At 41.9% G+C, this 23,256-nt stretch overlaps 1 long non-coding RNA gene across 2 annotated transcripts in view; it reads right to left on the minus strand.

Annotated features, from left to right (window-relative positions):
• LOC102475572 (uncharacterized) overlaps positions 1-23,256 on the minus strand; it is a 78,276-nt gene that overhangs the window by 6,246 nt on the left and 48,774 nt on the right. The window contains exons 1-2 of one of the 2 annotated variants that reach the window (XR_001369629.1): positions 20,524-20,606; positions 4,834-4,926 (exon numbers count right to left, since the gene is read on the minus strand). This is a non-coding gene — a long non-coding RNA (uncharacterized LOC102475572). Of the gene's footprint in view, positions 1-4,833; positions 4,927-20,523; positions 20,607-23,256 lie in introns of those variants that run through there. The other variant, XR_333608.1, reaches the window with a different exon arrangement.

Consider the following 23,256-nt stretch of genomic DNA (forward strand, 5'->3'; position numbering starts at 1 on the left):
CTGTGAAGAATGTGTCTGGTACTTTGATTGGCACTGCATTAAATATGTAGATTAATTTGGGTAGAATTGCCATTTTGATTATATTAATTCTTCCAATCCAGGAACATGGGATGTCCTTCCACTTTTTTGTGTCATTCTCAATTTCTTTTTTTAACTTCTCATAGTTTTCCTTGTGAAGATCTTGAACTTCTTTGGTTAGATTTATTCCTAAGTATCTTATACTTTTTGTGGCTATCGTAAATAGAAAAACTTTTTTCAGTTCTATCTCAGTCTTCCTGTTGTTCATATATAGAAATGCTATAGATTTCTGTATATCGATTTTGTATCCTGTAACTTTACTATATTCCTATATTATTTCCAGAATTTTTTTCATGGAAACCATTGGATCTTCTATATATACAATCATGTCATCTGCGAATAGAGTTTCACCTCTTCTTTTCCTATTTGAATGCCTTTTATTTTTTCCTCTTTTCTGAGTGCATTGGCAAGGATTTCCAGTACTACATTGAAAAGGAGTGGAGAAAGTGGGCATCCTTGTCTTGTACCTGTTTTTAGTGGGAAAGCTTTCAGCTTTTCTTCATTCAGGATGATATTTGCTATGGGTTTTTAATAGATAGCTTTTTTATGTTGAGAAATGACCCTTCTATGCCAATTTTGCTGAAAATCTTGACCGTGAAGGGATGTTGTATCTTATCAAATGCTTTTTCTGCATCAATTGATATGACCATATCGTTTTTATCTTTCTTCCTGTTTATATGGTGTATTACATTTATGGTTTTGCATATGTTGAACCAACCTTGCATTCCTGGAATAAAGCCTGCCTGATCACGATGTATAATCTTTTTTATAAGTTGTTGAATACGATTTGCTAGTATCTTGTTGAGAATCTTTGCATCTATATTCATCAGAGATATTGGTCTATAGTTTTCCTTCTTGGTCCTGTCCTTATCTGTTTTAAGGATAAGAGTGATAGAGGCTTCATAAAATGAATTAAGGAGAGATTCACCCTTTTGGATCTTTAGAAATAACTTGAGCAGAATTGGGATTAACTCTTCTTTGAAAGTTTTATAGAATTAAGAGGTAAACCCATCAGGGCCAGGGCTTTTCTTTGTTGGAAGGTTATTTATTACTGATTCAATCTCCTGGCTTTTTATGGGCCTATTCAGACTTTCTCCTGGCTCAATCCTGGTAGATTGTATGTGTCCAGGAATTTGTCCATCTCATCCAGATTGTCTTATTTCTTGGCATATAGTTGTTCATAGTATCCTCTAATGATGTTTTGTATTTCTGCTTTGTCTGTTGTTATATTGCCTGCTTCATTGAAGATTTGATTCACGTGGTACCTTTCTCTCTTCTTAGGAAGTCTCGCTAGTGGTGTATCAATTTTGTTGATCTTTTCAAAGAGCCAGCTTTTACTTTCATTTATTCTCTGTATAGTTCGTTTATTTTCTATTTCATTTATTTCTGCTCGTATCTTTATTATTTCCTTTCTCCTAGAGTGCTTTTTTAAAAAATTTTTTTGCTGTTCTTTTCCAATTCCCTAGGGCATGATGTTAGGTGATACATTTACCTTCTTTCCGTCTTCCCCTTATGTACACTAATTGCTATAAACTTCCCTCTTATGACTGCTTTAGCAGTGTCCCAAAGATTATGGAAACTCATGTCCTCATTGTCATTGGCTTCCATGAATCTTTTGATTTCAGTCTTAATTTCTTTAGTAGTAGGGGAGTCATTCAGGAGTAGGTTATTTAGCTTTCATGTATTTGAGTATTTTTGAGTTTAATTTCTTCATGGCCAGAGATGCTGGATATAGTTTCTATGCCTTTGAATCTGTAGAGGCTTGCTTTGTGCCCCGTGATGTGCTCAATCTTCGAAAAGGTTCCATGTGAGAGTGAGAAAAAAGTGTATCTCGTGGTTTTGGGATAGAAAGTTCTATAGATGTCTGTTAAGTCCATTTCATTTAGATCCTTTATCTCTTTATCTATTTTTTGTCTAGATGATCTGTCCAGAGGGGATAGTGCAGTGTTGAGGTCTCCAAAAATTAGTGTGTTGCAGTCTATCTCCCCTTTTAGATCTAAGTCTTTTCTTCACATATTTGGGTGCTCCTGTGTTAGGCGCATAGATATTTATAAGTGTTATATCTTCTTGATCTATTTATACTTTTACTACAATATAGTGCCATTCTTTGTCTCTTCAAACAGTTTTTGTTTTAAAGCCTATTTTGTCAGAAATTAGTATTGCAACTCCAGCTCTTTTTTGGTTCCCATTTGCATGGAAAACCTTTTTCCAACCCTTCGTTTTCAGTCTATGTATGTCTTTATCCATGAGGTGGGTTTCCTGTAAGCAACAGATAGAGGGTTTCTGTTTTTTTATCCACTCAGCCAGTCTGTGTCTCTTGATTGGAGAATTTAATCCATTCACATTCAATGTTATTATTGATCTTACTGGATCTATCCCGACATTTAAGTTGGCCATTGTCTTAGCTGCCTTTTATTTCTTTGTTTCTGTCTGTTAATTCTTTAGTTCTCCTGGAACAGAACTTTCTTTAGGGTTTCTTGAAGAGCTGGCATGGTGTTGGCAAATTCTTTCAGGTTTGTTTGTCTGGGAAGATTTTAATCTTTTTTTCCCATGTAAAGGATAATCTTGCAGGATATAATAATCTTCGTTGAAACTGTTTCTCTCTTAACACTTTCAATATATCTTCCCATTCTTTCCTTGCTTGCATTGTTTCCGTTGAGAGGTCTGGTGTTAGCCTGATGGGATGACCTTTGTACGTCACTTCTCCTTTCTCTCTTGCCAGTTTTAGTATCATGTCTTTATCTGTGGTCTTGGATAGTCTGACTAGTATGTGCCTTGGGGAAGATCTTCTGGGGTGAGTCTATTTGGGGTCCTTTGTATTTCTTGGGTCTGGATTCTTGAGTGCCTCTCTAGACTTGGGAAATTTTCTTCCAGGATTTCTTGGAATAGATTTTCCATGCTGTTATTAGTTTCTTCACTTTCTGGGATATCAGTTATTCTGATGTTTGAGCATCTTATGGAATCTAGTATTTCTCATATATTATCTTCATTGTTTTTGTTATTTTTTCTTTGGTGGTTTTCTCTAGGTCAGAAGTTTTATCTTCTACATCAGAGATTTGATCTTCAGCATGGTCTAATTAATACTTTCAAGAGAGTTTTTGATTTCCTGAATTACAAACTTCATCTCTAATAGCTCCATCTGATTCTTTTTCAGAGTGTCTATTTCTTCTTTCATATCATGGAAGGATTTCCTAATCTCCTGTAGTTCATTGTCTCTTTTCTGTTCCAACTTAAAGAATTTGTTCACCATGAATGTTCTAAATTCTTTCTCTGACATTTTGGTAATGTCCTCAGATTTTAGGACAGATGGAGGGGAGTTACTCTGTTCCTTTGATGGGCACATATTTCCTGGTTTATTCAGACCTGAGGCTCTTCTACTTCTAGCCATTGGAAAATGTATTAACTTTTGAATATCTCTTAGGAGAATGTTTCTTTGACTAGAAGCAAGTGTGTTTCCCTTTTGCTGGGAATTGATGTGTGTGGAAGTCTCTCTTCTGTTGTTTTTAGCAATGTGGTCTCAAGAGGTGTACTCTATTCAGGTGTCTGAAGAGCAGTATCTTCGTATTCACAGGTGGTTCAGTACAAGGGAGGATCCCAGGGAATCTTACAATACTAGAGAATTTCAAAACTGTGTTTCTAAATCTGTCTAATCCCTCTGGCATGGTGGAGGATGAGGAAGAGAGGATAATGTAAGAGGAAAGAAAAGAGAGGGGAATAAATATTATGCCAGGGGTCTAGAGATGGAACTAGAGGACTCCTACAGAGCAAAGGCCACTCTGCGGGACATGGGAGAGCAAGGTATTAACAAAACAAAAAGGAAGGGCAAAGAAAGAAAAATAAATAAAAATTAAAACCTGCTTACCTCACTAGGGGATGGAGTCCTGGTCTTGGGAGCCTGGAAGTGGGGCGGGGAGCAGTGTTGCCCCTGCCTCAGTTTCCTTTGCTTGCCAGGAGCCTAGAGATAAAACTCTCTATTCCTTCTTATAAGACAAGTGGAAGAATATTCAAGAATTAAGAAGAATCTGAGGCCCGTAGGTGGCATGGAGGTTAAGGTGGCTGGATCATATATGACTGATTCCTTGGTTCAAGTTCTGGACCTGGTGGCTTGAAAATCATGCCGAGCATGAGTGTGTGTATGTTCAAAATCCTTCTCTCAGTTATCCCTGGCTTCATACATAGTATTCCCTTTGCTAGGTATTATACTGCCACAGATCTTAAGCTAATACAGGCTTGAGGCTGGAAGTACTCAGTTCATCCATTTACTTCGACATTGGCTGATTCAGGACACAAAGCCTCAAAGACAAGCACTGGCGTCTTCACTTAGTCCTGAGCCTTCAATAAACATGGCTTCGGCTGTGGTGTTGCAGAGAGACCTGCTGATCATCTAGAGTGATGCATGAGAAAGAGAATGCCTAGAGACACAAATTGCAGCTTTAGTCCTTTGGAAGCAATCACTGCAATGATCATAAATGGGTGCAAAGAAAAAAAGCCAGAAACTAATATGTAAGTGGTATTGAGAATTAGGGCAGTAGCCTTTAATCATCAATGTGTCCTAAATCCATTCATCAACCTTGTCTCTAGCATTTGCAGCAAACTTACAAGGTGGTTACGGTGGTGGGATTATATGGCATTATGACTGCGTGATTAGAGAATAGAGATTAAATAATTTGTCTACATATAGAATCCAGGTTCCCCCAGCCTCTGCTAAAGAAAAGCTGCTGGAGTCAGGTATGGTGGGAAAGGAGAAAGCCTTACTGTGGATGATGCAGTGGTGAACTTTCAAGATTTGGCCTTTGAAATGGAAAGCCATTTATTTCACTACTTTTTTAGGCTCTTGGCAGACAGGATCTAAAAAATAGAAAATATTATTAGTGTTAGGAAAATGCCAGTTTCGGCTAAGGTCTGTTGAGTCAGTAATTCAGCGTGATACGGTTGGTAGAGAGGATAAGAATAAATAACTATGAAGGTTCTCTGAGCATTTGAATTTATGATCTGTAAAATTATCTATAAAAGGGAAAAAAATCTTGATATGAAAAAAGTATAGACAAGTTCTGCCCAGGGCTTAGTTACTAGCAAGGGCATTTGTTTTTTTTTTTAGCAGACCTAAATGTTTCAAATACTTAGGAACCTCAATAAGGGGAAGGCATTATGCAAAGAAAATGATAAATACTACCCCTGACCTTAAGAAGCTTAGAATTTAGAGGAGGAAAAATACAGCCCTGAAAGTTATCTGGTAATTCATTTTAGATTTTTTACTTGTGTTACCTTTATATAAAAGAATATAGAAATATACTACAAGAGGGACTAGCAGATGGCATAGTGGTCACATTGCTGGACTCCCACGTAGTCAACCACAGTTCAAGTCTAAGACCCAGTGGCTTAAATTCACACCAGGCACATGTGTGCATGCACCCAAAATCCTGAGAGGAAAATGGAGGTGAAGGGATTGCAGCATGCCCATCCCTGCTGTGGGGGTGATTTCTCACTTTCTGTCTCTCTGTCTCTTTTAGTGTACTCATGAACCCCACAGCAAAAATCTCTGAAAAAAAAAAAAAAAAAACTGCAAGAACTCAATTAACTCTCATGTCTCTTAGCTAATGTAGTCCTTGAATTAATAAGCTCTTTCTAATTACTTCAATATTAATTTCCCACTAAAGAATCCCAGAACAAGCAATTGAAAACTTGCTCTGTCTTCCAAGAGTTTAAGAACACATCTGGGACCAGCAGTTGGCATAATGGCTATGTCACTGGACTCCCATGTAGTCAACCACAGTTCGAGTCCCGGACCTGGTGGCTTAAACTCATGCCAGGCGCGTGTGCATTCATGCCCAAGATCCTGAAAGGAGAATGGAGGAGAAGGGATTGCAGCATGGCCATCCCCCCTGTGGGGTGACTTCTCACTGTCTATCTCTCTGTCTCTCTCTGTCTTTCTGGCAAGGGCACACATGCCCTATAGCAAAAACCTCTCAAAAACAAAACAAAACAAAAACACATCCAATAAAATGTATTTGAACATTTTTTTTTAATTTTTGAAGTAATAAAATCACAACGAAGAAAATATAAACAAGAGAAAATTCCCCCCAATTTGGCCACTCTGACACACTCTGGCCACCACTTAGTTTCTTTTGCAGCTGCCTCCTTTTCTTGTGGATCCTTAAATATATCAGGAGCCGAGAATTGGCCCTTGGATTTCTCTTCTTTTCTGTTTTCACTTATTCCAAAGTGACTTTATCCAGTCTCACGGCTTTAAGTGCCATTTGTATGCTGATTACTCCCGGATTTACAAGGGGGTCTTCATAAAGGTCATGAAAATGAATATTATGAAAAAATTATGCATGAATTTAAAATTTTTTTGCAACAAAGTAAATTCATAATTCAATTCCATTTTCTCATGAATTTCTTTCTTTTCTTTTTAGGTTTTTGCCACAGGGCATGTGTGGTCACTGGAAAGGGACAGAGAGAGGACAAATGAGAAATCACCCCTCAGAGGAATGACCATGCTGCAATTCCTTCTCCTCCATTGTCCTCTTGGGATTCTGGGCTTACACACACTCACGTCTGGTGTGATTTTCAAGCCACTGGGTCTGGGACTTAAATCATCGTCAGTTACATGAAGTCCAGTCCTTAACCACTACACCACCTGCTGGCCCCTCTCATGAGCTTTTGGACATGCCCTTGTATAACTGCAAGTGGAATATCCCACTACCCCCTTAGAGTCACATCCATCTCTCTCATTAGCCTTGGCTCAGGATCTCCAGCTCTGTAATTTTGAGAATGTCATATAAATGAAATCATATTGTATGCGACCTTTAGATGGTGACTTCTTTTTGCATTCAGCTTAAGTCCCTTGAGATTCATTCAGGCTGTTGCATGTATCAGTTGCCCATTCATTTCCATGCTATGTAAATACCACCATTTATTTAAACATTCACCCATTGGAAGGTATTTGAGGGACCAGCAGGTCACATGGTGGTTAAGGTGCTAGACTCCCACATGGTCAACCATGGTTTGAGTCCTAGACCCGGTGGCTTGCTTTCTCACTCTCCTCCTCTCTCCCTGTCTCTTTCTGGTCAAACTGAAGAACAACAATAAACAAAAAAAACTTAAATAAATAATTTTTAAAAAGATATTAAAATTATTTCCAATATTTAGCCACTAAATATAAAGCTTCCATGAACATTCACATACATATTTTTGTGAGGACATATGCTTTAGGATAAATGCCAAGAGCATGATTGCTGGGTTGTATAGTTTTTAGCTTTCTAAAATATACCAAATTATTTTCCAAAATAGCTGTAATTTTTAAAATTCCCATCAGCAGTGTTCAATAGCTGTAGTTTCTCTACATCCTTGCCAGCACTTGATATTGCATGTCTCTTTGATTTTAGTCATTCAAGTGGGTGCATAGTGGCATCTCATTGCAGGGATAGTTTTCATTTTCTTAATGATTAATGATGTCCAACAAATCTTTTCCTGTGTCTTTTCATCATCTGTGTTTTTGTTTCCATGCTCTTCAGATTCTTTTCTTTACTTTTGATTTCTCTATAATTTTTTCTTCCACGAAAGAGAGAGAGAGACACTCCTAACAGGGTCTTCACACCATGACTCATTCTCAGCCTCAGCCAGCCCAGATAGCGGGCACAAGTGTGTATCTTTGTGCCATGGGTGGTCCTGGGACATGAGCTCAGGACCTTTCCCATGTGGACAGCATTGCAGTACTGCTGTGCCAACACCTGGCCCCACTTCATCTTGATGAAATGTCTTTTTATGCCTCTCACGCATTTCTCAATTGTACTTGTTTTCCTGTCAAATTTTGAGTTCTTTATTGTACACGAGAGTGTTATAAGATATATGGTTTACAAATATTTTCTCCATCTGTAGCTTGTCTTTTCATCCTCTTCATGGGTTCTTTTGCAGATCAAAAGTTTAAAAATCCATTTATTTGTTTTTAGGGCTTTAAAAAGTTTATTTTATTTTCATTTATTTATTTATAGAGATTTTAGCCCTAGGGTGCTTGTGCTTGCCGGAGAGATAGAGACAGAGAGGCAAAAAGTGAGAAACCACCCCACAGTGGGGATGGCCACATTACAACCCCTTCTCCCTCATTCTCCTCTTGGGATTGTGGGCATGCACACACTCACAGTGTGAGTTTTAAGCCACTGGGTCCGGGACTTGGACTGCAGTTGACTATGTGGGAGTCCAGCGACTTAACTATTATTCCATCTGCTGGTCCCAAAAATGTTTATGTCACTCATGTTAGAGAGCACGTACATGAGAGAGGGAGTAGCATCCTCATCAGGGTCTTGTCCCACCATGATCCCCTTCCTGAAAGCCTCCAACTCAGGATTTGGGGCACATGGGCACGTGGGGACATGTGCATGTGTCCAGCGTGTTCTCAGGCTGACTGGAGAAACAAATCCACAGCTAAATATGTGGATTCCAGCACTGTAGTCCAATTTGCTACCACATATACCACTAAGCTGGACACAAAAATCCATGTAAACATGTTTATGTTAGAGGCCAGCAGGTGGTGTGGTGGTTAAGGCAATGTGCTCCCACATGGCTGCCTGCAGTTTGAGTCTCTGACCCGATGGCTTGCTTTCTCACTTTCTCCGTGTGTGTGTGTCTCTCTGTCTTGCTCTGGTGAGCACAGGTGCTCTGTAGCCGTCTTTTAAAATAATAAACAAAATTAAATAACTTTCAAAAACTGTTTTAGTATTTCTTGATTGATTTGACCAAGAGCGTCTCTTTTCTTCCCTATAATTAGAATCTTACAGATCATGAGTGCTCTTCAAAACACAGACTTAGAAAGGTTGTCCTGCCATTTCCCTGATTTTCATGCCCAATCTCTGAGAAATTGAGCATCCCCGTGGACCCAAGCCTCTCGGGACTCTACTTTTTACTGGGGATTAGGAACTAAACTGAAAACCAAATATATCACTATAAGTGTTATGGTAATGTACCATGAGTCTCATTGCATGTTAGCGTTTTGGACACAAATTGGAAACACATAATAAGTAATTTGAAAAAAAAATTAGATTTTTAGTCTTGGTGGGAGCTGTTTGAAAAAATGCCTTCGAAAAGAAAAACGTGGATTCCGCTCCTGAATTTGCCATCAGTTTTCTGTGTAAATATGGTTAAGCCACTCCACCTTGAGTTTGCGTTCGTAAAAATAAAGGGGCCGGAGGCAAATGTAACACCTCGTCACTCTCCATCACACCAATACACCACCCAGCCGCAGGCAGGTGTGTCGTCTGTGAGGAAGTGTGGCATGATCCTCACTAGGCATGGATGAAGAGAGGGAAAATTCCAGCACTGAGTGTGTGGAAGTAACTGCTAAATCCCTCTAGGTTGAGCCAGCTTTTTGCAGGACCTTCTTAAATAAAGACACAGGTGTTTCCTGCTTCTTCTGAGATCAAAGTTGGGAGCACTCCTCCACTTCTCCACATTTTCTCTGTCAGACAACTCTGAAATCTAGACACTGGTTCTGATTAATAAGAAAACAAATTCTAATCTAGATCAACACTACACAAAAATAAACTAGATCAGGAGTGGCCCTGTGGTCCAGTAGTTTAGAGAGCTGGGTCCTACATGCCCAACTGTGCAGTTCGAATTCTGGACTAGCAGCTTAAAATACAAGTCCAGTGGGCATGTGTACCTAAAATCCAGACAGAATGGAAAAATGGAAGAAAAGAGAGTGTGTTGTGACCATTCCCCATGGGGTGGGGGAGGTGTTGTTTCCCTCTCTCCCTCTATCAGTCTTTTCTCTCTCTCTTGTGAGCCAGGTGCCCTCTGGCAGATTTTTAAAAATATAATAAACTAGGACAGAATCAGACCATCTTTCTTAAAGTTAAGCAGGGCTGGGGTCTGGAGAGAGTAGGGGTGAGACAGGAAGAAAAGCTGAGTAGGTCTGCGATGATTAATTAGCCAGTAGGCAGAAACACCTCCACCCAATAATACAAGTATCATGAAGACTGGTCTATAATTAATTGCAACCACATCTTTGCTTAAAGGGAACTTCATAAAGAAAAGCACATCTCCTAGGCAATTTAAACATCAGTTTTAAAGATGCTTTTCTCCCAACCTGTCGTCTGAAGACTAGAGAACAAAGAATACCGTATCCAGTACGTGTAAAGGGGAAGAGGGTTGGAGATTGAAGTTAACCTGAGAATGCTGATGTCCTAGTGCTGGAGGAGAGCGAGGCAGACGTGTAACTGAAAGAAGTGGAAGTCCAACAAACAGGTGATGAGGGTAAGTAAGGGAGCGCACAGTCACAAAAGCACACGGATCCTTACGAAACAGCTTCATTACTTGGATAGATAAAAGGTTAACATTCTCCGAGTTGGAAAGGCGTTGAAAGGTAATCTATCATCAAACACTCGCCCTTTTTCCTGTGCTCCAATGTATTTTTCCACACAATGGTTCATTCATTTCCCCATTTACTCAGTACACATTTTTTTGAAGCTGGACTGGGGGCTGAGTAGATCTTGAGAATAAGGAAGGAGACAAGACACAATCCCTTTTATCAAGAAGCTGTTGTTCTAGACCACCCTAGTCCAGTTAGGACAACTAGCGAAAAAGTTACAAGATGCCTGTAATCTGATGTTTTGTTTTGTTTGTTTCCATTTAGAAAAAAAAAAAAAAAAAGGAAGGGGGGCAAACAAAAACAGAAAGAAAGAATGCTTCTTTCTGCCTGGGCAAGTGGGAAACCATAGGGGGGATATTTGTGTGGCTGGGGAGGGGGAAGATTAGAAAAGGCTTCATAAAGACCAGGTGGTGGCACAGTGGTGGCATGTTTGGACTCACGTGGGAAAGGTCCTGCGTTTGCATTCTGGGACCCTTTTGTGCACAGCAGGCTGGCTGAGACTGGGGGCTGATCATGGCATGAGGACCCTAGTTGGGGGTGCCTGCTACTCTCTCTCTCTTTCTCTCTCATAGAAAAAAACAAATGAATAAACTTTCAAAAAGAGAGAAAGCAAAGGCTTCATAGTCACAAAGGATTCATTACATCCAGTCTTTTTTGAGGATCTAATATTGCTCATTTTGTTCTCTCTGAGTTGGTGTCGGGGTGGGAGTCTCTTTGGGGTAGAAATCAGCCACCAAATAGCGACACATTCCCCTATTTATATTTCCTCCTTCCATTCTTTTTCTTTTCTTTCCTTTTCTCTTTCTTTCTTTCTTTTTCTTTCCTTCCTTCCTTCCTTCCTTCCTTCCTTCCTTCCTTCCTTCCTTCCTTCCTTCTTTCTTTTCTTTCTTTTCTTTCTTTCTTTCTTTCTTTCTTTCTTTCTTTCTTTCTTTCTTTCTTTCTTTCTTTCTTTCTTTCTTTCTTTCTCTTTCTCTCTTTCTCTCTTTCTCTCTTTCTTTCTTCCCTCTCTCTCTCCCTCCCATCTTTCTCTCTTTCTTCTTTCTTCTCCCTAGTTTTGCTATAGGTCCTGTGCACTTGCCAGCGACAAAGAGAGAAAGTGAGAAGTCACAGGGAACGGCCATGCTGCAATTTCTTCTTCTTCATTCTCCTCTTGGGATTTTGGGCATCCATGTACATGTGCCCTGTTTTTTCAAGCTGCCAGGTTCAGAACTTGAACTGTGCACTCATCCATGTGAGGTCTGGCCACCTTAACCATCACACCACTGGCTGACTTATTGTTATTACTTTTAATACATTAAAAATTAACATTATTCTAAGCTCTCTTGTGTATATATTTTGCTTTTTACCCAGGGGACTTACTTAAAAAACAGAACTCCAGAATTTCAGTCCTAGGAAGTGCCTCACAGTACCTGGGAGTGACATATCCAATGAAAGGCTGAGGCCCAGAGACAGACAGTGACACACACACTGGAATATTCTAACACAGCTGGGTCTAAACATCTAATCCAGTTTTTCTTCTTTTTTTTCTTTATTATCTCCCCCCCTTAGGCAGCCTTTCCCCCCTCTTTCAGGCTATACTTAACAATCTCCCTAGGGTGCTAGATAATACTTGTATATTCCGGCTATTTTCATTTTTGCATAATTTTCCCATGAAGATTGGGTTGTTTCCTCTCACACATGACCCGAGGACCTCAGGCTGGCCTCATTAGCTGATCCCTATGGCACCTTAAAAGACAGAGCTCCCCGGGGAGGTGTGTGGCTCAGATTGTGGGCCCCAGCTGCCGCGTTCCCACCAGCCCTGGCCCTCTCAGTGCTAAGAGGCAAGCAAGCTTTAGTCCACATGGAGGGAAATATTTATGCTGCAGCCCGCCTGCTTTCCTGCAATGCCACTTCCAACCTTTGTGGTTTTAATTGCTCGTAGAAGAATTAACTGAGGGTTTGGAATGTCACTGGAGAAGTTTCTGAGTGAGTTTCTCAGGGCATTCTTCTGGGAAATCTTCAGCTTTAGGAAGATCATGTTTCATTCAGATGGTCTCGAGAAAATAACAGTCATGCACATTTCAGAATTTAGTTGTGGGTGGGAGGTGAATGTAAAACAGGAACAAATAGACATGGTTTGATGGGGCAAAGCCTTTTCCCGACTGTATCTTTGTCTTTCCACAAGGAACTTATTCAAGATCCCAAAGCCAGTGTTACACGGGGCAGAAACACGTGGCCAATTGATACGTGATGTGGAGGTGCTAGAAGCCCTTCTCCGCAAACAAGTTTCCCTCCAACGACTCTCCCTTTCATTTTGTCCCATATGCGTTTCTATTAGGTGTACATCTCCAGTTATTTCACTGAAACTACTAACAAGGACAGCTCGAAGTATGTGAAAGCGCTAGCATAAGGCCGGCCAGGAGAGCCAGGGTGTTCCACGGATATTACACACTGACGACGCGTCACTTCTTCATTTGATGAGCAAAACACCTGCTCTCCCAGTTTGCCTCGGGCTCTGTAATGAAAACGTAAAGTGAGACACGTCTCAGGTCTTTAAAGGGCTCGCGGTTGCGGAAGAGAGAGGTCTGTAAATGTACCTGCAATGCGCTGTGGTAAATAATTATAGAACAGCAAGAACCATGGGTGTGATGAGAGAGCGTCGGCACAACTGGTGACAGAGAGGGGGTCTATGCTACCTCACTCCTAAAAGCCAGTAGGAGTAACTATTATGAGGGGGTCTTCACAAAGTTCGTGGAAAGTGCATACCATAAAAAACTCTGCGTGGATTTTAATTTTCTTTTTTTTTATTCCAAAATAAACTTATACTGTAAATCTATTTTTCAGTGAACTTTTTTTTTTTTAAGAGAGGTTTTTGCTATAGGGCGCGTGTGCTCGCCAGAAAGACAGAGAGAGCCAGAAAGTGAGAAATCTTCTCCCGGGAAGGATGGCCACGCCACTCCTCCATTCTCCTCTCAGGATCTTGGGCACCCACGCACACGCGCCTGGCATGAGTTTTAAGCCACCGGGTCTGGAACTCGAACCGCAGTCGACTATATGGGAGTCCAGCGACATAGCCATTACGCTAACTGCTGGTCCCTTTTTCAGTGAACTTTGTGAAGTCTCCTCATATAGAGAGGATGGTCAATGATGCTGTGAAACATACTGCTGTGTGCGGAACAGACTCCTCTAATAATTACTTAGTCCAGCAAGCAGCATGGTTAGAGTGGCTGGATCCCACAGAGCCAACTGTGTGGTTCGAGTCTGGACCTGGCAGCCTGAAAGACATGCCAGCATGTGTGCGTATATGCCCCAAGTTCTGAGAGGATGGAGAGATGGAGGAGAAGGGATTGCGGTGTGGCCATGCCCCACTGGGGGTCTTTTTCCCCTGCTCTTCTCTCTGTAGCAAGTGCACATGCCCTCCAGCAATAACTAACAAGAAGACAGTCTCAGACAAGCTAAAGGTGAAGTAACTTACTTCCCAAGTCAGCAGAACTAGAAAGATAAGAAACACAAACTCAGATTCAAAGCCCGTGTTTTTGCATCACGATGCTGTAGCACTTCACAAGTTAGACTTATCCGTGTCTTCTTTGCAGTCTCTGACTGGTTTGTTTCATTTATGAATTCTATGTCAATATTTACTTCTTTCATTTGCCTATTTTGGCTTTCTTAAGAAAATGTAATTCGTTTGTTGAAATTATTGCCAATGCTTCAAAGAGCATGAGTTCCAGGGAATTCAGCTCAATAATCGCACTGAGCAAATATCGTGTTGGAAAGTGGGCAGCCCTCTTGCCTTGATGCATGTTTTTCATTACACTTACCACTACCCTATGATGTGGTTATTTTGTTTAATACTGTCCATCTCCCGCTCTAGACTGTAGTCCATAAGATCAGGAACATTCTCAGTTTTGTTCACAGATGTGTGCTCAGGAACTAAGCCGTTCTGGAAATTGGGGTGTTCAAGCATCTGTTTAGATGAAAGAGTGACCACTGGGACCAGCAATTAGCATAATGGCTATGTCGCTGAACTCCCATGTAGTCGACTGTGGTTTGAGTTCCAGACCTGGTAGCTTAAACTCATGCCGGGTGTGTGTGCATGCGTGCCCAAAATCCTGAGAGGAGAATGGAGGAGAAGGGATTGCAGCATGGCCATCCCCCCGGGGGGTGATTTCTTGCTTTCCGTCTCTCTGTCTCTCTCTATCTTTCTGGTGAGCGCAAGAGCCCTATAGCAAAAACCTCTCCAAGAAAAAAAAAAAAAAAGTGACCACTAAGTACTGAAGGAGACCAAGGATGCAAGACAGCTTCTGGTCTCAGATTTTGGTCTTTTGGAAATCAAGACATTAATGTATGAAGTTGACAAACAGCGTAAGTGGCAGTTTAGCAGTATAAACTTAAGACCTCAAATTTAGGAGTCAAAGAACTTTAACTTCTATGTTATATCATTCAAGTAGGGTTTCAAACCTTGCTTGAATTCTGCTATAGTGGCAGAAACTTTAGGTGTTTCCTTTTTCTTTCTCCAATTCAACTCTAAGAATTGGTGAGGAGCTTATGTAGGTCAAGCATTTGGGAGGAATGCTGTCTGAACTCCATCCACTTGTCCACACTGGTCATCTCTTGGGCCCTCTCTCTCTTTTTAATTTAAAAAATTTATGTCAAATTGTTGTGCTTTTCTTTTTAAAGATTTTTGCTACTTGTGCTTTCTGGAGAGACAGAGAGATAGAAAGCAAGAAATCATCCCCCAGGGTGATGGCCACACCACAATCCCTTCTCCTCCATTCTCCTTTCAGTATTTTGAGCAAACATGTGCACACACCTGGCCGAATTTCAAGCCGTCAGGTCCAGGACTTGAACTTGGTCACTATGTGGGAGTCCAATGACATAAACATTATGCCATTTGCTGGTCCCTCGCCTGACTTTTTAACCCAGGTATAATCCACTTAAATAGAATATCAAGAAGTACTATGGTGTGGCTTAGGGTCAGTTTGTTTGTTTGTTTGAACCTTGTGGCAGCTGAGGTGGGGTTTGACTGATGCAAATACATAAGCTATTTGCTTTCTTTGGCACAAATGGGAGAAAATACATCCTCTCTGACCTCTAGCTTCAGAAAAACACCCCTTGCCTACTAATGGGTCTTAAATTTCACACTTATACTACCTTTTGTTTGGGTTAAGACATTATGTCTTTAGAATATCTATGTGAAATGTGTATGTCAAAAGGTAAAATTTTACCTTAAGTAAGAGAGCATCTTACTCTGGAAAGAAAGTAAGATCTGCAGGCAGAAAATGTAGATTTAAATTCCAGCTCTGGGGCCAGCCTGTGTCATGGTGGTTAAGGCAGCTGGATCCTGTTTGGCTGACTGCTCTGTTGGAGTCCTGGACCCAGTGGTTTTAAAAACACACTGGGCAAATATGCATGTGTGCCCACAATCCCTGGAGAAGAAGGGATAGCGGCATGGCCATTCTCCTTTGCTGGGCACTTTCTCACTTTCTCTCTCTCTCTCTCTCCAGTAAGCACTGTGCGCTCTAGCAAATATTAAAAAAAAAAAAATCCAGGTCTGGCACTACTGACTCAGTGATTTTTTTTTTGTTTGGCAAGCCCTAATTTGAATCTTAGTTCCTTTACCTGTAAAATTAGATGAATAGTCACGTCTACCTCATAGGTTGTAAAGATTAAGTGAAATCATATGTGTGAGTAACACTTCGTAAACTCTGAGTTGAATTAAAACTCATCTTTTCATTATTCGCCCCATATTCTACGCCAACACTTGCATCATTGAGCACTATGGTATGACTCACAACTCTCCTTTTTGCTCCAGCTCCTTCCAAATTCACCCAGGAATGTGTCATTCATATGGATGCCCATCCAAAAACCTGATCTTGAGCCCTGAGACCCCCAAAGTCATTCTACCACTCAAGAACCCAAACATAAGGCTGAATCTGGACACTGGAGTACCCTCCTCTCCAGAATAGTAAATGTGAGTATTCCAAGATCTGATGATCAGCGCCGGTTCTTAGAGTTATCATGTTCCCGCTGTCGATCTGCTCTTCAAACTCATTGAGACTTTTTTCCTTAAGCCTTCCTCTTTTCTCCCAGTTCATCACTCTTCTGGTGGTTTCCTTCCTTTTCTTTCCCAATCTAGATCTGCGATGAATCTCTTAAATTCTAGCATTTCAAAGTCTGTAGACTCTCGTCCCTCTGTTCATCCTGTCAGTTCCCCACTGTTGATAAACCCAGCCCGTGCCTTCTTCACGCACGCCTGCGAACGCTGAGTCTTACTAACAGGCATTACACACCAGTGCACGTGTTTGACCCCCTCGGTGGTATGGTTTTTACTGTTTGATAAACCTCTTATTTATTTTTGCTCAGATATCTCTTCTGTTTCTCACAAGGGCTTCTTTACACATTTACACTTCACAATCTAAAGGTGTTAAGTGTAAAGATGGATCCTTTTTAATTTTTTTGGTTAGCAAGTGTGAGCGCTCCCCAGAGAGAGAGGGAGAGGAGAAAACACCCCCAGCCCCAGGAACTGGTCACAAAGCAGTCTCTTCTCCATCTCTCCTTCCTTTCAGGATTTTGGAAACATACATACACACACACACACACACACACACACACACACACACACACACGTGCATGCCCAGGGAGTTTCTCAGTCTACCAGGTTTAGTATTCGAGCTGCATAGTCAACCACTTTGGGTCCAGCCATCTTAACCATCAGCCCATGGCGCTGACCTGTCCTTACTCCCTCTCTGCTGCAATGCCAGTGATGATTATAATCCTTAAGTTTGTTTCTAGAAATTAGGCTATCAGACATGAACTCCCTAACCATCTGACCTTTGAACCTGTGAGCTTACAACTTATCTAAACATGTATTCGTCCTCACTATTTCTACTTCTATATCAAAGGAAGAGGTTTCTCTTCTCCAGCTCAATGCTCATTTCTTCCTGCTATGGTTTGATTAACAGTCCATCCGTCGAAGGTTCGTGTTTGGGAATTATTCCCTAACGTGAGGTGATTGGATCATGGGAGCCTTATTAATGGGTTAATGTTGTCTCCTGAGCATTCTAGGTCTCCTGAGAAGGCTTTAGTCTCCATGAGGGTGGGTTGTCACACATACATGTGCCTGTCATTCTCTCTGTTTCTGTCAGTCATATTCCAGCCACCAGAATCGAGTCAATAAAGCTCTATTTCTTACAGATGACCTAGACTTAGATATTTCTGTCAGCATCACAGCAATGAACTAAGGTACTTCTGTATTTTCTTATCCGATTTCCTATTCATATAAGGCTGCTTGAACCTCTTTGATCTTCCTCCAGCCTGTCTTTGCTATCCTTGCATTTTCTAACTCCATTCCAATAGACTACGAATGTGGTCAAGGTCCTTTAAGAATGATAATGATAAATCTTTTTCCTTCAGGCCCGCCAGGTAGCATGGGTAAGGTGGCTGGATCCCACATGGCCTGCTCAGTTCGAGCCCCAGACCTCGCAGTCTGAAAAAACACTGGGCATGTGTGCATATGTGCCCAAAATCCTGAGAGGGGGATGACGGAGAAAGGATTGTGGTGTGCCATTGTGCCATCCACCGTGGGGGTTGCTTTCTCACTTTCCCTCTCTCCCTCTCTCTCTCTCCAGCAACCACATGTACCCTATAGCAAATTAAAAATACAAAACAAAAAAAGAAAAAGAAAAAAAGAAATGTTTTCCTTCAACCTTGCTTTCTTCTCCAACTATACCTCAATATCTTTTCTTCCTTTTACAACTAAACTCCGAAGACCACATACCCTTCGTCCCACAGCCACTTCTCAGGGCTCTGCCCCTACCACTGAAACCATGACTCATTTTCAAACTGGAAGGATTCTTTTAGGTTTCAATTTGCTTACCCTCTACCTTCCTCTAAAACTTTTCTATGTAATTATCTTTTTGTTGCTATCATTGCTTTGCCTACCTCAAAAGCCACTTCGTTTTCTCCTTTTATGGTGTCTACTTTTCTTACCTACTCCTTAAAAGCTTAATTTGGGACCAGCAGTTGTTGTAACGGCGATGTCTCTGGAGTCCCAGGTAGTCGACCACGATTCGAGTCTCAGACCAGGTGGCTTAAACTTACAGTGGGCGTGTGTGCGTGCGTGCCCAAGATCCCGAGAGAAGAATGGAGGAGAAAGGATTGCAGCATGGCCATCCCCCTGGGGGGCGATTTCTCGCTTTCTATCTCTCTGTCTCTCTCTGTCTTTTTGGCAAGCCCATGTGCCCTAACAAAAACCTCTCAAAAACAAACAAACAAACAAACAAACAAACTTTTAATTCTAGCACTGAATTGTGGCACAGTGGTAAGGCAATGCTCTGTGAGGCTGACCCAGACAGGGAGGTTCCATGTTCACATCCAGAGACCTCCCTGAGTATGCCAGGCCTGCATGTGCCTCTGGGCTGGCTGAAGCTGGGGATGGATAGTGGCACTCAGACCCCATTGGAGGTGCTGACTTTCTGTCTGCCTTCTCACTCACAGAATAAACAAACAAACAAACAAAGATTTTTTTAAAATTAGTAATTCCAAGGGCTCTGTCCCTGGCACTAGTTTATTTTTATTCTTCATGCCTTCTTGGGTCTCAATCAACCCCTAAATAGATATGACTATGAAGATTACACACCCAGGCCAACATCAGTTCAATGCTGAACTTTTCACCTTCCCACCTGCTACGTCATCCATCTCAGCGAGATCTGCTCAACCATTTTTATTATAGTCTCTATTTACGGCAAGACCCAGTCATCTAAGTCAGAAAGCTGCGAACCACCCTGGCATCCTCCCTTTTACTTATCCCGCTTTCAATCACCCATAAAATCCTATAGCTATTCTCTAGTATTTCTCATCCTCATGCCCATATCCATCCACTGCTAGCTCCTTAATTCAGGCACTCGCTTGCTCCCTCTCTCTCTCTCTCTCTCTCTCCTCTTTCCTCTCTTCTCTCCCCTCTCTCTCTCCCTTTTTTATTATTCTTGCAGTTGTCACCTACCTTGTCTTTATTACCCTGGATTGGCATCTCTGAAATCAGCACCACTGTGATGTTTCTAAAGCATAGTGTTTTCTTCAACGGCTCCCCATTTCTTATAAGATAAAGCTCAAATCCTTCAGGTCATAAAGGACTTTCAGTGATCGATCCCCGTGCTTTTCTTCAATGTTGTCATGTCCACGCCCCTCACATCTGCCTATCTCAGACTTACTCATTCATCAAGATTCAGCTCAGGCCAGCCACAGTGGCACTGCGGTGGCACAATGCTCTTGGTGTTGGACCCCGAGGGAAGGTCCTGGGTTTGTGTTCTGCAGTCTGCCTGCACACGCCAGGTCTGCACACGCCAGGTCTGCACACACGCCTGTGATCCAACCTGGCTGAGGCTGGGGGCAGACTGCACCGTGGAGACCTGTTGGCGGTGACTGTATTTCTCTCTCTCTAAAGAATTATATGGGTAAACGTTACATAAATTTCAGCTCAAATTAACCTTTTCTATGAATTCTTATTCCACACCCTCCACCCCACATCCTCCCTCAGGTTCCTCAGGTACCATGAGTCATTCTGGGTTTTGGACCACTAATATTTATGATCAGTACTTGCACCAGTACATCTTTAAGATTGTATTGCATTTAACATTTACTTCCTTCTCTAGATGGTAAGGCAAGGGAAGCAGACATGTATCTTAATCTTCTATAAACTCCCATTACTTAGTATAGCCCCTGGAAAATATCTTAACAATACACATTTTTTTTTAATTAAGTGAAGGAATTGAAACTCAAAGAGGATCTTGAAAGATAAGTCACCTCTAATATAGTATAAAATAAGGTTCGGGGGCTGGCAGGTGGTGCGATGCTAAAGTGTCAGACTCCCATGTGGCCGACTGTTGTTTGAGTCCTGGACCTGGTGGCTTGCTTTCTCTCTCTCTCTTTGTGATCAAATTTAAAAATAATAAAAAATAAAATTAAATAAACAATTCTTTTTTTAAAAAAAACAATAAGGCTCAAGGGTACTCTAGAGAGAAAGAGACAGCACAAAAAGCGTACACTTCATAATTCTAGGAAATGCCACTCACGTGGTGTTACAGCCTGAATTTTGTGCTCACCCGTGTTCATATGTTGAAGCCCTCATTGCCCATGCGATGGTATTTGCAGGTGGACTCTTTGAAAGCACCTTGCTCTTGCAGTTTCCAGCCTCTAGAAATGTGAGAAACGAATGTCTGTTTAAGCCCTGAGTCCCACACGGCTATGATGTTTGCTACGGCAGCACAAGCAAAGAACGACGGTGATTGTTGTTTGGACACGGAGTTCCTTCGGAAATGCCAGCCAGGAGTCAGCTCTCCATCCTGCGTAGCCCTGCAGAGACTCCCCTCCCATCCTGCTCTCACACTCGCGCATCGCAAGATGCGGGTCTTCTCTAAGCTGGAAGCACCTGGAGAACCGGGACTGAGTTTGATCAGGAGCTGTACCCCTAAGAGTCACAGCCCACCGTCTGCACACCCTGGTGGCTTGCTTTCTCTCTCTCTCTTTGTGATCAAATTTAAAAATAATAAAAAATAAAATTAAATAAACAATTCTTTTTTTAAAAAAAACAATAAGGCTCAAGGGTACTCTAGAGAGAAAGAGACAGCACAAAAAGCGTACACTTCATAATTCTAGGAAATGCCACTCACGTGGTGTTACAGCCTGAATTTTGTGCTCACCCGTGTTCATATGTTGAAGCCCTCATTGCCCATGCGATGGTATTTGCAGGTGGACTCTTTGAAAGCACCTTGCTCTTGCAGTTTCCAGCCTCTAGAAATGTGAGAAACGAATGTCTGTTTAAGCCCTGAGTCCCACACGGCTATGATGTTTGCTACGGCAGCACAAGCAAAGAACGACGGTGATTGTTGTTTGGACACGGAGTTCCTTCGGAAATGCCAGCCAGGAGTCAGCTCTCCATCCTGCGTAGCCCTGCAGAGACTCCCCTCCCATCCTGCTCTCACACTCGCGCATCGCAAGATGCGGGTCTTCTCTAAGCTGGAAGCACCTGGAGAACCGGGACTGAGTTTGATCAGGAGCTGTACCCCTAAGAGTCACAGCCCACCGTCTGCACACCCACACGTAGCAGGCCTGCCCTGAGTCCATCCCAAATGCCCACAGCCAGAGGAGCATCGTCGGGAGGTCATCTGAGTTCTGGAAGGGTGCGGGAGGGCAAATAAAGATTCAGGGACCTCAGTAACGAATTGAAATCATAAAATGAAAATCACATTTTGTGAACTTTTCATTTATTTTACAGATGGAAATCTGAAAAGAATGCTTCTCCAACTACCCAAATTATGCCTGCCCTCTGTAAATTTCACTCATTCACAGACAAGCATGTGACCATACTTGGCAAATTAATCAAGGAACTGAATGTTACATTTTCTCCAACTAAAAGTTTAGTTTTCTCTGTGGCGATTTATATATAAGCAACTACACCTCATCTGATCCCACTGGTTCTCATTCTTCTAGTAAGTAGTAGAGTGAGCTCTGTCTGACACATTCCCCACCTCCTAAGGTTGCTATGGCCTTCCTCAATAATTCAAATGTTTTATCTGCTCATGTGCTATTAAGGGAAAAAAGTGTTAATGAAACTAAATGTCCTGGTGGGAGAGTTATTAGGTCTAGCTTTCTTTTTTTTTTTTTTAAAGAGATTTTTGCCTTAGGGCACGTGTGCTCACCACAGAGAGACAGAGACAGTGAGAGAGAAAGTGAGAAATCACCCCCAAGGGGATGCCCATGCCGCAGTCCCTTCTTTTTCATTCTCCTCCTGGGATCTTGGGCATGCGTACAAACACAACTGGTGTGATTTTCAAGTCACGGGGGCGGGGGTCCAGGACTCAAACTGTGGTTGGCCACGTGGGAGTCCAACGATATAACTACTACACCATCTGCTGGTCCAGGCCTAGCTCCTTTAAAAACAACAAAACAAAACAAAATTATTTCTGACATATTGGATCGTTGTAAAAGTCCTGATGTAGTTTTGCATAGAAAAATATATCAGAACTTTTCTGAAAACCCAATAAATAATAGCTTCCATACTGGGATAGAGCCATGGTTTTAACTATAGCTCCATTCCTCACTGGCACATGAAGAGCCTCAAAGCACGTAACACAGGGCCAAGACATTACAACCACGGAGTGTTACAGAGAGAGACATTAGAGGTTGTGTCAATTTTACAGACAAGAATACAGAAGCCTCAGGAATTGAAGTGACTTATTGAAGATCTGAACTTTCTACGTTTTCTTATTTTCTGTATTCTTTTCTTTTTTTGTCATTGCCACAGTGTGTGTACACTCACCTGAGAAAGAGAGACACAGGGGGAGAGGAGAAAACACTCTTCAATAGGACGGAGTCCTGCCGCAGACCCTTCTCCTCCGTGTCTCCATCCTGTCAGGACTTGGGGCATGTATGCACACAAGCCAGTGAGTATGTCAAGCCACTGAGGCTAGGATGCAAACCATGGTCAGCCATGTGGGATCTGGCTCCCTTAACCACCAGGCCTGGGGATGGCCCTTACTTTCCACATTCTTGATGCTCTGGCATTTGAGGTCTTGATGCAGGAGATGCTGCCCCTCATGGGGCCAGCTAATTCCTAGAAAAAGCAGGCTCCCCAATATGTGTGTCTTTAATATATAAACCTACCAGTCCAGAGCCTTACCCCTAAGTATCTGTTTATCAGAGTCTCAAACACCAAGTCAATATTCATTCTCCTGATGCTGCCTCACCAATTCCTTTCTGAGAACGCCAATCAGGCTCTGGGCCAGGCCCTCCCCCCTGGCTTCTGCCTCCTCGTTGGCCAGTACCTTCCTCTCTGG

Source organism: Tupaia chinensis, unplaced genomic scaffold, assembly GCF_000334495.1.
Source record: "Tupaia chinensis unplaced genomic scaffold, TupChi_1.0 Scaffold000070_1, whole genome shotgun sequence".
NCBI classification, from domain to species: domain Eukaryota; kingdom Metazoa; phylum Chordata; class Mammalia; order Scandentia; family Tupaiidae; genus Tupaia; species Tupaia belangeri.